The 15621-nt window shown below is 34.1% G+C and overlaps 2 non-coding genes across 2 annotated transcripts; both read right to left on the minus strand.

Moving 5' to 3' along the window:
- Nucleotides 1-8524: 8524 nt before the first annotated feature.
- Nucleotides 8525-8598, minus strand: trnat-agu. The gene has a single exon. It is a non-coding gene; the product is annotated as a tRNA-Thr (tRNA).
- An 838-nt stretch (nt 8599-9436) lies between these two features.
- On the minus strand, nt 9437-9518 carry trnas-gcu. Its single transcript has one exon. It is a non-coding gene; the product is annotated as a tRNA-Ser (tRNA).
- Nucleotides 9519-15621: the final 6103 nt, after the last annotated feature.

A 15621-nucleotide genomic window follows, 5' to 3' on the forward strand; every position in this document is an offset into this window, starting at 1 on the left:
CAAAAAATTTTTTAACCCCTTTTTAATTTAAAATTTTCCTGTTTTTTTTTTTCTAAGGGCCCCCTTTCCCAAGGGTTTTTCCCCCCCCCCCCCCCTTTGGGGGTTTCCCCCCCCCCCGGATTTGTTTGGGTTTTTTTTTTTTGGGGAAAGAAAAATTTTTTTTTCCCCGGTTTTTTTAAAGGGGCCCCTTTTTTCCCCTTTTTTTTTTTTCCTTTTCCTTTTTTTTTTTTCCCCCCCCAAAAAAATTTTTTTTTTTTTTTTTTTAAAAATTTTTTTTTTCCCCCCTTTTTTTCCCCCGGGGTTTTTTTTTTTAACCCCTTTTTTGGGCCCCCCTTGGGGGAAAAAAATTTAAGGGTTTTTTGGGGGGAAGGGAAAAATTTGGGTTTTTGGGGGGGAAAAAGGGGGTAGTTCCTTTTTCTTAAAGGGGAAAAAAAAACCCTTTTTAAAAAAAAACCGGGAAAAAAAAAAGGGAAAAAAATTTTTTTAAAAAAATTTTTAAAAAGGGGGGGGAAAAAAAAAAAAAAGGGGGAAAAGGTTTTGGGGGGGCCCCTTTTTTTTAAAGGGGTTTTTAACTTTAAAAACCCGTTTTTTTTTACCCTTTTTTTTTTTTAAATTTTTTTTTTTTTTTTTTTCCCCTTTTTTTTAAAAGGGGGTTTTTTTTTCCCCAAAAAAAACCCCCCCCCCAAAAAAGGTTTTTTTTTAAAAAAAAAAAAAAACCCTTTTTTTAAAAAAATTTTTTTAAAATTTTAAAATTAAAATTTTCCCCAAAAAAAACCCTTTTTTTTTAAAAAATTCTTAAACCCTTTTTTTAAATTTTTTTTTTTTAAATTTTTTTTAAAAAAATTTTTAAAACCAAAAAAAAAAAAATTTAAAAAAAAAATTTCCCTTTTTTTTTGGGGGTTTTAAAAAAAATTTTTTTTTTTTTTTTAAAAAAAAATTTTTTGGTTTTTAAAAAATTTTAAAAAAAAAGGTTTTTTAAAAAAACAAAACCCCCCTTTTTTTAATTTTTTTCTTTGGGAAAAAAAAAAAAAAATTTTTTTTTTTCCCCTTTTTTTTAAAAAAAAAAAAAAAACAATTTTTTTTAAAAAAATTTTTTAAAAAAATTTTTTTTGGGTTTTTTTCCCCAAAAAATTTTGGAAAAAAAAAAATTTTTCCCAAAACCCCAAAAAAATTTCCCCCCTTTTTTTTTTTAAAAAAACCCAAAAAATTTTTTTTTTTTTATCCTTCTTTAAAAAAAAAAAAAAAACCCCAAAATTTTTAATTTTTTTTAAAATTTAAAAAAAAAAAACCCAAAAAATTTTTTTTTTTTTAAAACCCCAAAAAAAACCCCCCCGGGTTTTTAAATTTAAAAATTTTAAAGGGAAAAGGGGAAAAACTTTCTTTCCCGGTTTTTCCCAAAAAAGGGGGAACCAAAGGGGTTTTTTCAGGGGGAAAATTTAAAAAAATTTTAAAGGCCAAAAAAAGGGGGGGTTTTTTTGGGAAAATTTTTAAAAAAATGATTTTTTTTTTTGGGGGAAAAAAAAGTTTCCCCTTTTTAAAAAAATTTTTCCCCTTTAAAGGGGGTTTTTTTTAAAAAAAAAAATTTTTGGAAAAAAAAAAACCAATTTTTTTTGGGGGGGAATTTGGGAAAAAAAAAGGGTTTCCCCAAAACCCTTTTTTTTTTCTTTTTTTTTAAAAAAAAAAATTTTTTTTTTAAAAAAAACCCAAAAGGGGGAAAAAAAATTTTTTTTTTAAAAAAAAACCTTTGGGGGTTTTTGGGAAAAAAAAAAAGGTTTTAAAAACCCCAAAAAATGGGGGAAAAAAAAATGGTTTTTTTAAAAAATTTTTTTTAAAAAAACCCCCCCCAAAAATTTTTTTTAAAAATTTTTTCCCCCCCAAAAAAAAATTTTTAAAAAAACCCCCAAAAATTTTTTTAAAATTTTTTTTTTTTTAAAAAAGGGGAACCCCTTTAAAACCCCCCAAATTTTTAAAAAAAAACCCCCGGGGTTTGGGGCCCCCAAAAAAAAAAATTTTAAAAAAATTTTTTTCCCCCCCAAAAAAAAATTTTGGGGGAAGGGGGAAAATTTTTAAAAAATTTTCCCCAAAAAAAAAAAAAAAATTTTTTTTGGGGGGGTTTTTTAAAAAAAAAAAAAAAAAAAACCTAAAAAGGGGGTTTTTTTAAAGGGGGGAAAAACCCCCCCCCAAAAAAAAAAAAAGGGAAATTTAAAAATTTTAAAAAATTTTTTTCCCCCCCCTTTTAAAATTTAAAAAATTTTTTTTTGGGGGTTTTAAAAAAATTCTTTCCTTTTAAAAACCCAAAAAAAAAAAAATTTTTAAATTTTTTTTAAAAAAAATTTTTTTCCCCAAAAATTCCGGAAAAAAAAATTTTAAAATTTTTTAAATTTTTCCCTTTTTTTTGGGAAAATTTTTTTTTTTCTAAAACCCCCCCTTTTTTTTTTTTCCTTTTTTTTTTTTTTTAAAGGGTTTTAAAAATTGGGGAATTTCAAAAAATTTTAAATTTTTTTTTAAAAATTTTTCCCCCCGGGGGTTTTTTTTCCCCTTTTTTTAAAAAAATTTTTTTAAAAAAAACCCCCCGGGGGGGGGAAAAAAATTTTAAAAAAAAAAAAAATTTTTTTTGGCCCCTTTTTAAAAAAAAAACCCAAAAGATTTTCCAAAAACCCAAAACCCCCCCGGTTGGGTTTTTTTTTTTTTTTTAAAAAAAAGGGGGGCCCCCCCCCCCTTTTTTCCCCGTTTAAGGGAAAATTTTTGGGTTTTTAAAAAAGGGAATTTCCTTTTTCCAAAAAAACAAAGGGTTTTGGCCCCCAAAACCCAATTAAAAATTTTTTTTTTTTAAAGGGGGGGGAAAAAATTTTTAAAACCCCCAAAAAATTTTTAAAAAAAAAAAATTTTTTTTTTTTTTTTAAAAAAAAACCTTCCAAAAATTTTTTTTTAAAAAAAAAAAACTTTTAAAAAAAAAAAGGGTTTTGGGAAAAAAAAAAAACCCCCAAAAAATGCCCTTTTTAAAAAAAAAAAATTTTAAAAAAATTTAAATTTTGGGGGAAAAAAAAAAATTTAAAAAACAAAAAAAAAATTTTTTTTTTTTAAAAAAAAAAATAAAAAAAATTTTTTTTTTAAAATTTAAAAATTTTTCCCCAAAAAAAAAAACAAAAAAAACTTTCTTTGGGGGAAATTAAAAATTTTTTTTTTTTTACCAAAAAAATTTTTTTAAAAAAAAATTTTAAAAAAAAAAAAGAATAAAAAAAAAAAAAAAATTAAAAAAAAAAATTTAAAAAAAATTAAAAAAAAAACAATAAAAAAACCCGAAAAAATAAAAAAAAAAAAAAATTTAAAAAAAAAAATTAAAAAAAATTTTTTTTTTTAAAAAAAAAAAAAAAAAAAAAAAAAGAAGGAAGCTCTTTAAAAAATTTTTAAAAAAAAAAAAAAAATTCCCCCCAAAAAAAAAAAAAAAAAATGGGGGTTTTTTTTAAAAAGGGGGGTTTAAAAAAAACCCCCCAATTTTTTCCCCCCCCAAAAAAAAAATTTTTTAAAAAAAAAAAAAAAATTAAAAAGGGAAAAAATTTTTTTTTTTTTCCCTTTTTTTTTTCCCCCCCAAAAAATTTTTTTTCCCAAAACCTTTTTAAAAATTTTTTTTTTGGGGCGTTTTAAAAAAAACCCCCAAAAAAAAATTTTTGGGTTTTAAAAAATTAAACCCCAAAAAGGGTTTTTTTAAAAACCCCAAAAAAAAAAACAAAAAAAAAAAAAAAACCCTTTTTCCCCCCCAAAAAAAACCCCCCAAAAAATTTTTTTTAAAAAAAAAAAAAAAAAAAAAAGGGGGGGGAAAAAAAAAAAAAAAAATTTTTAAAAAAAAAGGGGGAAAAAAAAATTTTTTTCCAAAAAAAAATTTTTGGGGGGGCCTTCCCTTTTTTAAAAAAAAAAAAAAAAAAGGGGAATTTTTCCCCCCTTTTTTTTTTTTTTTTTAAAAAAACCCCCCAAAAAAACAAATTTAAAAAAAGGTTTTTTTTGGGGGAAACAAGGGCCTTTCCGCCCCCCCCAAAAAAAAAAAGGGAAAAAACCCCGAAAAATTTTTTTTTGGGGGGCCCTTTAAAAAAAAAGGGGCCCCTTTTTAAAAAATTTTTCCGGCCCAAAAACCCTTTTAAAAAAATTTTGGGAAAAACCAATTTAAAAAAAAAAATTTTTTTAAAAGGGGGCCCCGGGGGGAAAAAATTTAAAAAAAAAGGGGGGGGGGGGGGGGGGTTTTTTTTTTTCCCCCCAAAAAAAAAAAATTTTTTTTTTTGGGGGGGGGGGAAAAAACCCCCCGGAAAATTTTTCCCCCAAAATTTTTTGGCCCCTTCCTTTAAAAAAATTTTTTTTTTTTTTTTACGACCCCCAAAAAAAACCCCCTTTTAAAAAACCTTTTTTTTTCCTTTTAAAAAAAGGAAAAAAAACCCCCCCAAATTTTGGCCCCCCCGGGGGAAAAATTTTTTTTTTAAGGCTTTTTTGGAAAAAAAAAAATAAAACCGGGAAAAACCCCCCCCCCAAAAAAACCCCCCAAAAAAAAAAACCAAAACCCCCCGGGAAGAAGAAAAAAAAGGGGGAAAACCCAAAAAGGCCCCCCAAAAAAAAACCCCCCTTTTTTTAAAAAAAAAAAAAAAAAAGGGTTTTTTAAAAGGGGGGGGGGGGGTTTTTTAAAAAAAAAAAATTTTTTTGGGCCCCGGTTTGGGGAAAAAAAAAAAAAAAGGGGGGAAAAAACCAATTTGGAAAAAATTTTTCCCCAAAAATTAAAAAATTTTTTTTTTTTTTTTAAAAAGGGGGGGGGGGGAAAAAAAAGGTTTTTCCCCCCCCCAAAAAAAAAACCCCCCGGGGAAAAAAAAAAAGGGAAAAAAAAATTTTTTTTCCCCTTTTTTTTTAAAAACCCCTTTTTTAAAAAAAAAAAAAAATTTTTTTTTTTTTTTTCCCCCCTTTGGAAAAAAAAACCCTTTTTTTGGGAAAAACCCCCCCGGGGGGGGTTTTAAAAAAAACCCCCGGGGCCCCAAAAACCCCTTTTTTTTTAAAAATTTTTTCCCAAAAAAAAAAAAAAAAAAAAAAAAAAAAAAAAAAAAAAAAAAAAAAAAAAAAAAAAAAAAAAAAAAAAAAAAAAAAAAAAAAAAAAAAAAAAAAAAAAAAAAAAAAAAAAAAAAAAAAAAAAAAAAAAAAAAAAAAAAAAAAAAAAAAAAAAAAAAAAAAAAAAAAAAAAAAAAAAAAAAAAAAAAAAAAAAAAAAAAAAAAAAAAAAAAAAAAAAAAAAAAAAAAAAAAAAAAAAAAAAAAAAAAAAAAAAAAAAAAAAAAAAAAAAAAAAAAAAAAAAAAAAAAAAAAAAAAAAAAAAAAAAAAAAAAAAAAAAAAAAAAAAAAAAAAAAAAAAAAAAAAAAAAAAAAAAAAAAAAAAAAAAAAAAAAAAAAAAAAAAAAAAAAAAAAAAAAAAAAAAAAAAAAAAAAAAAAAAAAAAAAAAAAAAAAAAAAAAAAAAAAAAAAAAAAAAAAAAAAAAAAAAAAAAAAAAAAAAAAAAAAAAAAAAAAAAAAAAAAAAAAAAAAAAAAAAAAAAAAAAAAAAAAAAAAAAAAAAAAAAAAAAAAAAAAAAAAAAAAAAAAAAAAAAAAAAAAAAAAAAAAAAAAAAAAAAAAAAAAAAAAAAAAAAAAAAAAAAAAAAAAAAAAAAAAAAAAAAAAAAAAAAATTTTTTTTTTTTTTTTTTTTTTTTTTTTTTTTTTTTTTTTTTTTTTTTTTTTTTTTTTTTTTTTTTTTTTTTTTTTTTTTTTTTTTTTTTTTTTTTTTTTTTTTTTTTTTTTTTTTTTTTTTTTTTTTTTTTTTTTTTTTTTTTTTTTTTTTTTTTTTTTTTTTTTTTTTTTTTTTTTTTTTTTTTTTTTTTTTTTTTTTTTTTTTTTTTTTTTTTTTTTTTTTTTTTTTTTTTTTTTTTTTTTTTTTTTTTTTTTTTTTTTTTTTTTTTTTTTTTTTTTTTTTTTTTTTTTTTTTTTTTTTTTTTTTTTTTTTTTTTTTTTTTTTTTTTTTTTTTTTTTTTTTTTTTTTTTTTTTTTTTTTTTTTTTTTTTTTTTTTTTTTTTTTTTTTTTTTTTTTTTTTTTTTTTTTTTTTTTTTTTTTTTTTTTTTTTTTTTTTTTTTTTTTTTTTTTTTTTTTTTTTTTTTTTTTTTTTTTTTTTTTTTTTTTTTTTTTTTTTTTTTTTTTTTTTTTTTTTTTTTTTTTTTTTTTTTTTTTTTTTTTTTTTTTTTTTTTTTTTTTCCGGAAAAGGGTAATAAAACTCTAATTTAAAAAAAAAAGACAAAGGTTAAGAAAAAAGCGGGGCAAAACACAATGGGTTTCAATCCCGCCTATGTCTTTCACTGGCCAAAAGAAATAAAGCTGAGAGCTGCGCCCACCTCCACCTTCTGCACTGAAACGACAAAGCTAACATGTTCTTTGCAAAGTTTCCAGGAACATCCGAGTGCCAAATTGAACATCAACTTCGAAGAGTATGACTAACTGTCACGCACCGCTGAGACTTCGAACTCAGGATCTCCTTGTTTACTAGACGAAACGCTTTAACCATCTAAGCCCGCAGCCAGATGTCGAAAGAACTCTAGCTTTGTCACACGTGATACCTAAAAGACAGTTAACATGCAGCAAATGTCCAACTCTTAGGTAATTCAATAACAAAAAGCAAAATGATTGAAGGTTAGCGCATCAGCAAAAAGTGCACCTCCCGCGATCAGGGCTTTTGGAAAGATGGAAGTTTGCCTTATATTTGTTTTGAATTCAATGCTCAAAGGAAGCCCTCGATGAAGAGAAACGTTCATCTATTCCCTGAAAAGCAGAAGCGGACCGCGGGACGGACAAAAACAGTCATCTTCTTCAAATGCACCTTAAAATCCTTTCATCATCGAGGTTTTCCATTCTCTTTTGTCGAGATTCGATTAAGGACTTCAAAATATAGATGAAAGCGTAAAACAGCAGCTTAGAGTATGAGGCAAGAGTTTGTGCACAGTCTAATTTCAAGTTCACTTTGCCACGGTTTCAGCTGTGCGTGTACACGCGAGAAATCAGAAACAGAGTGAAGAAGGCACTGCTGAGATTCAGACTCAGGATCTCCCGTTTACAAGACAGGTGCTTTAACCAGCTATGCCACGGCGTCCCATATCAAAACCTGTCTTGTCAACTTTCCATTTCACTCTGTAAAACAGAATGTTTAAGGCCGTCTTTTTTGATTCTAAAGTACCGAAAAAGATACTGCCTTTGAGCAACAGGTGTTGCGCATGACTGAGAAAGTCCCTTAAGAGGAAATCGTTGTGTTTAGAGGGAGGTGGGGTGTTTAGCGGAAAGCAGCAACTTCGGAATATTTTCTTCTTGAATTTGATCTGCTGGCACAGATAGCTGCAGGAAGGATAATAAACTCTAAGGTTTAAAGACAAGACAAGGTTGGCATTCGAACCCAAGCGTGCATAGCACAATGGAATAGCAATCCCATCGCCTTAACCACTCGGCCAACTTGTCACGTGCACAAAAAGCCGATCCTTCTGGTTATTCCTCCTAAATTTAAATTCACTGGTCTGGTAACGCATCATGCCATGCTCTATTTTTAAGTACGGATACTTAATCTAAACTCATATGGTCATCAATTGTTCTGTTTCATTGCTGCCTTGCTACAGAGCAATCAGTTACACGTCACTGCGAGGGCAGACAAGTAGGCAGGCTTTCTTTCCTCTATGTCTTTCACTGGCCAAAGCAAAGACAATAAAAGCTGAGAGCTGCGCTCCACCTCCGCGTTCTGCACTGAAACGGACAAAGCTAAAATGTTCCTTGCAAAGTTTGCAGGCACATCCGAGTACCAAGATGAAAATCAACTCGAAAGAGTATGACAAACTGCAGGCACCGCCGAGACTCGAACTCAGGATCGCCTGTTTACAAGACAGGTGCTTTAAGAGGCAATCGTTGAGTTTAGAGGGAGGTGGGGTCTTTTACAGAAAGCATCGTCGAAATATTTTCTTTTTGAATTTGATCTGCTGGCACAAATAGCTGCAGGAAGGAAAATTGACTGTAAGGTTTAAAGTAAAGACAAGGGTAGGATTCGAACCCAAGCGTGCATAGCACAAAAGAATTGCAGTTCAACGCCTTAACCACTCGGCCAACTTGTCACGTGAGCAAAAAGCCGATCCTTCTGGTCATTCCTCCTAAATTTAAATTCACTGGTCTGGTAACGCATCATGCCACGTTCTATATTTAAGTACGGACACTTCATCTAAACTCATATCGTCATCAATTGATCTCTTTCATCGCTGCCTTGCTACAGAGCAATCTGTTACACGTCACTACAGAGCAATCTGTTACCGTCACGACGGCAGGCAGGCTTTCGCTTTCCCCTATGTCTTTCACTGGCCAAAGCAAAGACAATAAAAGCTGAGAGCTGCGCTCCACCTCCACCTTCTGCACTGAAACGGACAAAGCTAACATGTTCTTTGCAAAGTTTCCAGGAACATCCAAGTGCCAAATTGAACATCAACTCGAAAGAGTATGACTAACTGCAGGCACCGCTGAGACTCGAACTCAGGATCTCCTGTTTACTAGACAGGCGCTTTAACCATCTAAGCCACGGCGCCAGATGTCAGAAAAAGACTCTAGCTTTGTCACCTGATACGCCTAAAAGACAGTTAACATGCAACAAATGTCCAACTCTTGGTAATTCAATAACAAAAAGAAAAAAATGATAGGTGAACGCATTTTCAACAAGTGCACCTCCACGATCAGGGGCTTTTGGAAAGATGGAAGTTTGCCTTATGTTGTTTGAATTCAATGCTCAAAGGAAGCCCTCGATGAAGAGAAACGTTCATCTATTCCCTGAAAAGCAGAGCGGACACGCGGACCTGACAAAAGCAGTCATCTTCTTCAAATGCACCTTAAAATCCTTTCATCATCGAGGTTTTCCATTCTCTTTTGTCGAATTCGATTAAGGACTTCAAAAATATAGATGAAAACGTAAAAACGGGCAAGTATGAGGCAAGGTTTGTGCACAGTCTAATTTCAAGTTCACTTTGCCACGGTTTCAGCTGTGCGTGTACCGCAGAAAAGAAATCCAAGGAAACAGAGTGAAGAAGGCACTGCTGAGATTCAAAACTCAGGATCTCCCGTTTACAAGACAGGTGCTTTAACCAGCTAAGCCACGGCGTCCCATATCAAAACCTGCCTTGTCAACTTTCCATTTCACTCTGTAAAACAGAATGTTTAAGGCAGTCTTTTTTGATTCTAAAGTACCGAAAAAGATACTGCCTTTGAGCAACAGGTGTTGCGCAGACTGAAAAGTCCCTTAAGAGGAAATCGTTGTGTTTAGAGGGAGGTGGGTGTTTAGCGGAAAGCAGCTTCGGAATATTTTCTTCTTGAATTTGATCTGCTGGCACAGATAGCTGCAGGAAGGATAATAAACTCTAAGGTTTAAAGACAAGACAAGGTTGGCATTCGAACCCAAGCGTGCATAGCACAATGGAATAGCAATCCATCGCCTTAACCACTCGGCCAACTTGTCACGTGCAAAAGCCGATCCTTCTGGTTATTCCTCCTAAATTTAAATTCACTGGTCTGGTAGCGCATCATGCCATGCTCTATTTTTAAGTACGGATACTTAATCTAAACTCATATGGTCATCAATTGTTCTGTTTCATTGCTGCCTTGCTACAGAGCAATCAGTTACACGTCACGACGGCAGACAAGTAGGCAGGCTTTCGCTTTCCTCTATGTCTTTCACTGGCCAAAGCAAAGACAATAAAGCTGAGAGCTGCGCTCCACCTCCGCGTTCTGCACTGAAACGGACAAAGCTAAAATGTTCCTTGCAAAGTTTGCAGGCACATCCGAGTACCAAGATGAAAATCAACTCGAAAGAGTATGACAAACTGCAGGCACCGCCGGAGACTCAACTCAGGATCGCCTGTTTACAAGACAGGTGCTTTAAGAGGCAATCGTTGAGTTTAGAGGGAGGTGGGGTCTTTACAGAAAGCATCGTCAAATATTTTCTTTTGAATTTGATCTGCTGGCACAAATAGCTGCAGGAAGGAAAATTGACTCTAAGGTTTAAAGTAAAGACAAGGGTGGGATTCGAACCCAAGCGTGCATAGCACAAAAGAATTGCAGTTCAACGCCTTAACCACTGGCCAACTTGTCACGTGAGCAAAAAGCCGATCCTTCTGGTCATTCCTCCTAAATTTAAATTCACTGGTCTGGTAACGCATCATGCCACGTTCTATATTTAAGTACGGACACTTCATCTAAACTCATATCGTCATCAATTGATCTCTTTCATCGCTGCCTTGCTACAGAGCAATCTGTTACACGTCACTACAGAGCAATCTGTTACGTCGCGACGGCAGGCAGGCTTTCGCTTTCCCCTATGTCTTTCACTGGCCAAAGCAAAGACAATAAAAGCTGAGAGCTGCGCTCCACCTCCACCTTCTGCACTGAAACGGACAAAGCTAACATGTTCTTTGCAAAGTTTCCAGGAACATCCGAGTACCAAGATGAAAATCAACTCGAAAAGTGTATGACACAAACTGCAGGCACCGCCGAGACTCCGAACTCAGGATCGCCTGTTTACAAGACAGGTGCTTTAACCATCTAAGCACACGCCAGATGTCAGAAAAGACTCTCTAGCTTTGTCACCTGATACGCCTAAAAGACAGTTAACATGCAACAAATGTCCAACTTGGTAATTCAATAACAAAAAGAAAAATGATAGGTGAACGATTTTCAACAAGTGCACCTCCACCATCAGGGGCTTTGAAAGATGGAAGTTTGCTCATGTTGTTTGAATTCAATGCTCAAATGGGAAGCCCCTCGATGAAGAGAAACGTTCATCTATTCCCTGAAAAGCAGAGCGGACACGCGGACCTGACAAAAGCAGTCATCTTCTTCAAATGCACCTTAAAATCCTTTCATCATCGAGGTTTTCCATTCTCTTTGTCGAATCTGATTAAGGACTTCAAAATATAGATGAAAACGTAAAACGGGCAAGTATGAGGCAAGGTTTGTGCACACTCTAATTTCAAGTTCACTTTGCCACGGTTTCAGCTGTGTACCGCAGAAAAGAAATCCAAGGAAACAGAGTGAAGAAGGCACTGCTGAGATTCAAACTCAGGATCTCCCGTTTACAAGACAGGTGCTTTAACCAGCTAAGCCACGGCGTCCCATATCAAAACCTGCCTTGTCAACTTTCCATTTCACTCTGTAAAACAGAATGTTTAAGGCAGTCTTTTTTGATTCTAAAGTACCGAAAAGATACTGCCTTTGAGCAACAGGTGTTGCAGACTGAGAAAGTCCCTTAAGAGGAAATCGTTGTGTTTAGAGGGAGGTGGGTGTTTAACGGAAAGCAGCTTCGGAATATTTTCTTCTTGAATTTGATCTGCTGGCACAGATAGCTGCAGGAAGGATAATAAACTCTAAGGTTTAAAGACAAGACAAGGTTGGCATTCGAACCAAGCGTGCATAGCACAATGGAATAGCAATCCATCGCCTTAACCACTCGGCCAACTTGTCACGTGCACCAAAAGCCGATCCTTCTGGTTATTCCTCCTAAATTTAAATTCACTGGTCTGGTAACGCATCATGCCATGCTCTATTTTTAAGTACGGATACTTAATCTAAACTCATATGGTCATCAAGTTCGCATTGCTGCCTGCTACAGAGAAACAGTTCACACGAGGGGCAGCAAGAAGGCTTTTTCCTCTATGTCTTCACTCCAAAGAAAGAAAAAAAAGCTGGGGCCCCCACCCCGCTGCACTAAAACAAAAGCTAAAATTTTCCCTTTGCAAAGTTTGCAGGCAATCCGATTTCCAGATGAAAATCAATAAAGGGGGAAATGCAAACTGGGACCCAGACTAACTCAGGATCCCCTGTTTCAAAAAGGTGCTTTAAAGGGGAACGTGGAGTTTAAGGGGGAGGTTCTTTTAAAAAAGCACGTAAATATTTTTTTTTTTGAATTTGATCTGCGGCAAAAATAGCTGGGGAAGGAAAAACTCGGTTTTAAAAGAAAAGCAAGGGGATTCAACCCCGCGGATAAAAAAGGGATTGCAGTTAAACCCTTTTAACCACTGCCAATATTGACAAAACCTCCTTCTTCCTCCTAAATTAAATTCACTGGTCTGTAACGATCATGCCAGCCTATTTGAAAATTTTCATCTAAACTCATATCCATCAATTGATCTCTTTCATCGCCCTTGCTAAAAAATCTGTTCACGCCACCAGAGCAATCTGTTACACGCCACGACGCAGGGGTTTTTCGCCCCCATGTCTTTCACTGGCCAAAGAAAGACAATAAAGCTGGGGCTGCGCCCACCCCACCTTCTGCACTGAAACGACAAAGCTAAAGTTCTTTTAAAGTTTCCAGGAACATCCGAGTCCCAAAAGAACATCAACTCAAAGAGTATGACTAACTGCAGGCACCGCTGAACTCAACTGGATCTCCTGTTTACAGACAGGCTTTAACCATTAAGCCACGCCAGATGTCAGAAAAGACTCTAGCTTTGTCACCTGATCCCCTTAAAAGACAGTTAACATGAACAAATGTCCAACCTTGAATTTCAAAAAAAAAAAATATAGGTGAACATTTTTAAAAGTGCACCTCCCCAAAAAGGGGCTTTGAAAGATGGAAGTTTGCCTTTTGTTGTTTGAATTTAATTCGGAGCCCCCCGGGAAGAGAAAGTTCATCTATTCCCTGAAAAAACAGAGCGGGCACCCCACCTGACAAAAGCAGTCTCTTCAAATGCACCTTTAAAAAACCTTTCATCATCAGGTTTTTCCCTTCTTTGTCGAACATTGGTAAAAAAAGAGAAAAAAGAAAACGGGGGAAGTAGAGGCAAGGTTTTTGGGAAGTTAATTTTAAGTTACTTTCCCCGGTTTCAGCTTGGGGGTACCCCAGAAAAGAAACCAAGGAAAAAGAGTGAAGAAGGACGCAGATTCAAAAATCAGATCTCCCCACAAGACAGGTTTTTAACCAGTTTGCCCCGGGGTCCCATATAAAAACCGCCCGTAACTTTTTCCCTTTCACTCTGTAAAAAGAGTTAAAGCCTTTTTTATTCTAAAGTACCAAAAGATATGCCTTTGAGCAACAGGTGTTGGAGATGAGAAAGTCCCTTTTAAAAGAAAAAAGTTTGTTTTAAAGGGGGGGTGGGGTTTTAACGGGAAAAACCGAATATTTTTTTTCGAATTTGATCTGCTGGCACAGATAGCTGCAGGAAGGAAAAAAACCTAAGGTTTTAAAACAAGACAAGGTTGGCATTCAACCCCCGCATAGAAATGGGGGTAAACCCCTCGCTTTTAACCCCTGCCAACTTGTCATTGGGGCCAAAAACCACCTTCCGGATTCCTCCAAAAATTACTGGTCTGGTAACGCATCATGCCATGCTCTATTTTTAAGTACGGATACTTAATCTAAACTCATATGGTCATCAATTGTTCTGTTTCATTGCTGCCTTGCTACAGAGCAATCAGTTACACGTCACGACGGCAGACAAGTGGCAGGCTTTCGCCTCTATGTCTTTCACTGGCCAAAGCAAAGACAATAAAGCTGAGAGCCGCGCCCACCGCTCTCTGCACTGAACGGACAAAGCTAAAATGTTCCTTGCAAAGTTTGCAGGCACATCCGAGTACAAGATGAAAATCAACTGAAAGAGTATGATGCAAACTGCAGGCACGCCGAGACTCGAATCCAGGATCGCCTGTTTACAAGACAGGTGCTTTAAGAGGCAATCGTGGAGTTTAGAGGGAGGTGGGGTCTTTTACAGAAAGCATCGTCGAAATATTTTCTTTTTGAATTTGATCTGCTGGCACAAATAGCTGCAGGAAGGAAAATTGACTCTAAGGTTTAAAGTAAAGACAAGGGTGGGATTCGAACCCAAGCGTGCATAGCAAAAGAATTGAAGTTCAACGCCTTAACCACTCGGCCAACGTGTCACGTGAGCAAAAGCCGATCCTTCTGGTCATTCCTCCTAAATTCAAATTCACTGGTCTGATAACGATCATGCCACGCTCTATATTTAAGCACGGACACTTCATCTAAACTCATATCTCATCAATTGATCTCTTTCATCGCTGCCTTGCTACAGAGCAATCTGTTACACGCCACTACAGAGCAATCTGTTACATCGTCACGACGGCAGGCAGGCTTTCGCTTCCCTATGTCTTTTACTGGCCAAAGCAAAGACAATAAAGCTGAGAGCTGCGCTCCACCTCCACCTTCTGCACTGAAACGACAAAGCTAACATGTTTTGCAACGTTTCAGGAACATCCGAGTGCCAAATTGAACATCAACTCGAAAGAGTATGACTAACTGCAGGCACATTGAGACTCGAACTCAGGATCTCCTGTTTACTAGCAGCGCTTAACCATCTGCCACGGCCAGATGTCAGAAAAGACTCTAGCTTTGTCACCTGATACGCCTAAAAGACAGTTAACATGCAACAAATGTCCAACTCTTGTAATTCAATAACAAAAGAAAAAAAATGATAGGTGAATCGCATTTTCAACAAGTGCACCTCCATATCAGGGCTTGGAAGATGGAAGTTTGCCTTATGTTGTTTGAATTCAATGCCTGGAAGCCTCCGATGAAGAGAAACGTCATCTATTCCTGAAAAGCAGAGCGGATACGCGACCTGACAAAAGCAGTCATCTTCTTCAAATGCACCTTAAAATCCTTTCATCATCGAGGTTTTCCATTCTCTTTGTCGAATCTCGATTAAGGACTTCAAAATATAGATGAAAACGTAAAACGGGCAAGTATGAGGCAAGGTTTGTGCACAGTCTAATTTCAAGTTCACTTTCACGGTTTCAGTGCCGGTACCGCAGAAAAGAAATCCAAGGAAACAGAGTGAAGAAGGCACTGCTGAGATTCAAAATCAGGATCTCCGCTTACAAGACAGGTGCTTTAACCAGCTAAGCCACGGCGTCCCTATATCAAAACCTGCCTTGTCAACTTTCCATTTCACTCTGTAAAACAGACGTTTAAGGCAGTCTTTTTGATTCTAAAGTACTGAAAAGATACTGCCTTTGAGCAACAGGTGTTGCGTAGACTGAGAAAGTCCCTTAAGAGGAAATCACTAGTGTTTAGAGGGAGGTGGGTGTTTAACGGAAAACAGCTCGGAAATTTTCTTCTTGAATTTGATCTGCTGGCACAGATAGCTGCAGGAAGCGATAATAAACTCTAAGGTTTAAAGACAAGACAAGGTTGGTATTCAACCCTGCGGCATAAGCACAATGGAATAGCAATCCATCGCCTTAATCCACTCCGCCAACTTGTCACGTGCGCAAAAGCCGATCCTTCTGGTTATTCCTCCTAAATTTAAATTCACTGGTCTGGTAACGATCATGCCATGCTCTATTTTAAGCACGGATACTTAATCTAAACTCATATGGTCATCAATTGTTCTGTTTCATTGCTGCCTTGCTACAGAGCAATCAGTTACACGTCACAGGCAGACAAGTAGGCAGGCTTTGCTTTCCTATGTCTTTCACTGCCAAAGCAAAGACACAAAGCTGAGAGCTGCTGCTCCACCTCCGCGCTCTGCACTGAAACGACAGCTAAATGTTCCTTAAAGTTTGCAGGCCCCATCCTGAAAAAAAACTAAAAAATGAAAACCCAAAAC

Source organism: Polypterus senegalus, unplaced genomic scaffold (assembly GCF_016835505.1).
Source record: "Polypterus senegalus isolate Bchr_013 unplaced genomic scaffold, ASM1683550v1 scaffold_4456, whole genome shotgun sequence".
Lineage (NCBI taxonomy): Eukaryota > Metazoa > Chordata > Cladistia > Polypteriformes > Polypteridae > Polypterus > Polypterus senegalus.